Below are 4751 nucleotides of genomic sequence, written 5' to 3'. Positions count from 1 at the left end.
TGAGATCGCGCCACTGCACTCCAGCCTGGACGACAGAGCAAGACTCCATCTTAAAAAAAAAAAAAAAAAAAAAAAAAAAAGCCCTCTGTATCCCTCTCATTACTCATGTAACTCTTTCTCCCCACCAGAAACTTCCATAAAACTGCTACTTTGCTCTCTCCATTTCCTCACCCCCACCTGCAACTCAGTCCTCACCTCACTCAAGTCTCTTCTCCCCCAGCACGAAGTAGCAACCGCTCTCCTTAAGGCACCCAGTGATCCCCTGCAGCTGTATCCATCAGTGTCTCCACATCTTTCTCCGCAAAATGGATTCTGCTCCTTCATCCGCGATGTCAACAAACAAATGGCAACATGTTCTACTCCGTTGTTCGCGTCAGAAGTCAAGCAACAGACGGCCTGTGGCTGGAGCCCCGTAGAGAGTGTGGGTTCCCCACCCAGTCCTTATGGAATTCTGCTGTTTCCATGGGCGACAGATCGTGTGGCTTCAACGCCAAACAAAAGTTCAGAGCTTTTCAAAGTTGGTCAACTGCCTAAACTTAAATGCGGGAGTTGGTATTTCTGCTGGAAAAGCGATTCCCGACACACCTCCAACAGGACCAGAACCTTCCGGTTCCCTTCTCTCCTCAGAGCCCACGGGAAACGGGGGAGCCTGACCCTACCTGACCCGGATGCAAACGTGGCCAACGACCCCGGGGCCAGTCAGGACTCCTGAGAGTCCGAGGCTTCCACATGGAACGGCATAGGATGTCTCCGCCTGCTTTGCTATTTAGTGGCCAGAGCCCGCCCTGTCCCAGGGTCCCGTGGCCTCACAGCTGACTGGGCTGAGGACTCCCCGTCTCACCCGGAGCTCCCCAGGCCTGGATTCTGCCCTGACCCCAGCCAGGGTCCGCGAGGCTCCACCCTTCCGCCTCGGGGGCTCCACCCAGGCTGGGCCCAGCGTAGTGATGCCCGGGCCTCCTAGATCCACTCTCTCCAGGTGATGAGCCAAGGCCGACCTCATCTCAGGCTCCCTAGGCAGGTGCCCGGTCCTAGAGAAGGGCTCTCTGCAGGGGCCCCGCCCTCCGGGGTCCTGTCCTGTGCTAGGTGGAAGGCAGCGGCATGGGACGTAGAAATTCCAGAGACTCCAGCTGCTCTGCTGGAAAATGGAATAGAAAACATTTTGAGCGCTCGAGAGAACTATCTGCCCATGAAAGCTTTTTGTAGTGACGCAAATTATCCCCTCCAATTCCGGGTTAGGGGTGTGCAGAAGCAGGGGAGCCACCGTCATATGCTCCAAATTCTCCTAACGGTGGAGTGAACATATTAGGGACTTTCTTCAAGTAAGAAGTTCAGGGGCACCGTCCAGGTGCTCAGCAAGCTGAGCTCCTTCTGACTTCTTTCCACTCCTGCAGAGGGATTCCAGCCTCAGGGTCACAGAGGCACAGTCCCTGCTAGAGAAAGAGCACCGGGTTTAACTGTAAGGAGGGCCGTCTCCAGGGTCTGCAGCCCCCATTTCACGGATCAATTAATGACACTTACAATGAACATATGGATCGTATACATATTACTATATTAATTATATATTAATCTATTAATTAGGCAAATATATTGATATATTTATAATAATTTTATAATAAAAACTGACCCTTATTAATAAATTACAAGTAAGACCATTTGCCTTTTTTTTTTTTTTTTGAGACAGGGTCTCACCTGGAGTGCAGGGGCACCATCACAGCTCACTGCAGCCTAAATCTCCTTGGATCAAATGATCTGTCCACCTCAGCCTCCCAGGTAGCTGGGACTGTAGGCACATACAACCACACCTGGCTCATTTTTAGTAGTAGTAGTAGTAGTAGTAGAGAAGAAGTCTTACTATATTGCCCAGGCTGGTCTGAAGTGATCCTACCACCTTGGCCACCCAAAGTGCTGGGATTACAGGACTGAGACACCGCACGGCCCATTTGCTTTTAAATTGTTGGATAATGTAAAGAAAGCAAGGAGAACTCCCACTGTTGAAAGTTTTAACATTGCACGTTTCACTTCATTAGACACAGAAATGCACTTCCAGATCCTTCTTCAGGAAGAACTCACTGGTCAGAGGCAGGGAGTGGGGTCAGCAGACACCAGGTCCAGCTCTCAGCCCTTCCAGGGTCAGCCTCAGCTGCAGTGAGCCACCCTGCCCATGGCCACCCCATTTTTTGGGTGCCCATATCCAGAAGCTGAACAGGTGGGAAGCAAAGCCCTGAGCTTGCTGCAGGATGACTCTGCCATCAATTCCCCACCCCGGTTGCCCATCATGCAGGGAGACTTGGTGACATCACACCTGGACCTTACCTCTGTCCAACGCTGCCTCCTCCCTTTCGCTTCACAGGTGGTAGAGCAAATGAACATCTTGCCCCTCAAACGTCATCTCTTGCCCCTCAAACATCATCGCAGGGTCTGCACCCAGGAAGATCAACCTGAGACACAATAGCACTATTATTGTGCATTGTTTTCCATTTTTATTTTTCAGATAGTTTGGCAAAAGTCTTTTTAAACAATGGAAATAATTTTTAGAAAACTATGATCCATTTTTAGAAAACTTTTACAAGAAACAATTCCAAAGTAATTACTATATTTGTAAAATAATTATTTCTTCTTTTTTTTTTTTTAGATGGTGTTTCACTCTGTTGTCCAGGCTGGAATGCAATGGCACGATTTCAGCTCACTGCAACCTCCACCTCCAGGGTTCAAGCGATTCTCCTGCCTCAGCCTCCGGAGTAGCCGGGATTACAGGAGTGAGGAGAGATGGCCTTGGTGGTCCTCCTTAGGTTGGCAACATACAGATGCAATTGTTCACATATCAGCTTCTCATAGCACTGCCAAAAGTCTTAACTCTGTTATTCAATGTCAAATCAAAAGCCATTATTTGAATGGCTTTTCATGGGGGGGACTTTTCTGTGTTTTTTTTTCAAGTTGCCTACTTTCACCTCTTCAGCTTTTAATTTTGCATGTCTTTTTTTTCCCCCATGAACAGTAACTGGGCCTCCCATGCCAAGAAGCAGGGAGAGGCACAAAATTCCTCAGAGATACTGTGTATTCTACCTCCATGACTTCCACACACCATTCTTAGAAATAGGAGGTGAGTGTGAACAAAAGGAAAAGGCAAAATATCACTCACATCTGACCTACATTGTATCCAATAAGAGAAAAATTAGTCTCATCTGATAGTGAAATTATTGTATGATTCTCGAGATTGTAATAGTCTTTATAAATATATCTTGTTGATGATTTAAAATAACTAAATTAAATGTGTATAAAATATTATATTAATACAGACCAACTCCTTTATTTCTCATGAAATCTGATAGCCTAGTTCAGATTGCAGAGTTAGGTTGGCAGTTGGGCAAGTTATTGTCTCCAAGAGCAATTGCACAAATTTATAATTCAGGTAAAATTGGCCTCCATTTCATGCTTCAATTATCAATATTCACTGATCCTTGCAATTTGCAATAACAGGCAAAATAGAAAGTCGTTTGCTCCAGTCATAGGACAGTAAAGAAAACTCCAAGGATGCTAGTTGTTTCTAATAAGGGCATTTATACAAATTTTCTGGGGAAACTTTAATGCCATCTCTCCTTTTCAATTAAATAAATGAATAAAGGAGAAAAAATTACTAATTTATCCTGACATTTTTCTATGTGCACTCCTAATGTCCAGTGATGGTAGAATATCAGTGGAAAAGAAGAATGTGCGTGTATATATGTGTGTGTGTTTGCATATACATGTGTATGTGCCTGTGTGTGTGTATGTGTGTGCATATGTGTATATCAGTTACTTTACTGTTATGCCCTTCAAAAGTGCCCATGGCCGAATTTTTGTTGGTGTCTTTTATGATGTTTGCTAAGATTCTTTGCATTTTATTTTCCCTTGCAGTATTTTAGACTTGGTACCCGTTAGGGTTTTCTTAAGCTGCAAGTAACATAAACTTGCAAAAGTGAGTTATCCAAACCCCTTTTCCTTCAGATAAGTGAACACTAGAGGTATACAGCTATGGATAGAAAATGGAATTCCAAACTGTCCCCAGTGAACCCAGCCCCTCTTGCTTTCTTGCTCTATGACCATCGGGTGTGGTGCCATCCTCATGCTCACAGGATGGCAGTTTTACCTCTAGGCATCACATTTGTATTCCAGACATATGAGAAGGAAAAGGGGCCAAAATAGTGGTTCAGCTCAATCTGTATTTTTTTTCTTATTTCTTTAACTAGGGGAAAGTGTAAATGCAGTTCGCTACTGCCACAATCATGCAGTTGAGTTTATCACATGTGGGAAAATGACAGGGGTCAGTGCATGTGGAGTGCAATAGATAAGCTTTACCCTGGGAAAATCAACTTTGTGATCATGAGGTCTCCCCTGCTAAGTGAATCTGTTTCTTTTGATCTGAAAACAGCAGTTTTCCTAGGAGTCTCACCCAAGAAAATTAAGATTCTTGTTGACCAGAACTATGTCAAAAGGTCACCACTAGATGAAAGGAATCCTACAATATTGAGACTTTTAGTTGGACATGTAGCTAACCAACCAACATAGGAGTGTCCTTAGAAATGAACTAAAAGTAGTGATAAATACTGAATTGACCAATCACAGTGTCTTCCACAGTTTTTCTGTGGTTAGAATATGTTTTCTACATGGAAAACGTCTACATTTTTCTATGGTTGTTATATATTCATTTGTTACTTAATAATTGGCAATAGGTGATACGGTTTGGCATGTCCTCACCCAAATTTCATCTTGAA

General features: G+C 44.4%; 1 non-coding gene across 1 annotated transcript; it reads right to left on the bottom strand.

Annotated features, from left to right (window-relative positions):
• Window positions 1-4223: 4223 nt before the first annotated feature.
• LOC112627311 lies at window positions 4224-4386 on the bottom strand. The gene has a single exon (XR_003120148.1). It is a non-coding gene; the product is annotated as a U1 spliceosomal RNA (small nuclear RNA).
• Between the last annotated feature and the right edge of the window lie 365 nt (window positions 4387-4751).

This window comes from Theropithecus gelada, chromosome 6, assembly GCF_003255815.1.
Source record: "Theropithecus gelada isolate Dixy chromosome 6, Tgel_1.0, whole genome shotgun sequence".
Classification (NCBI taxonomy): Eukaryota; Metazoa; Chordata; class Mammalia; order Primates; family Cercopithecidae; genus Theropithecus; species Theropithecus gelada.
This window is presented reverse-complemented; position numbering and strand designations above follow the sequence as displayed.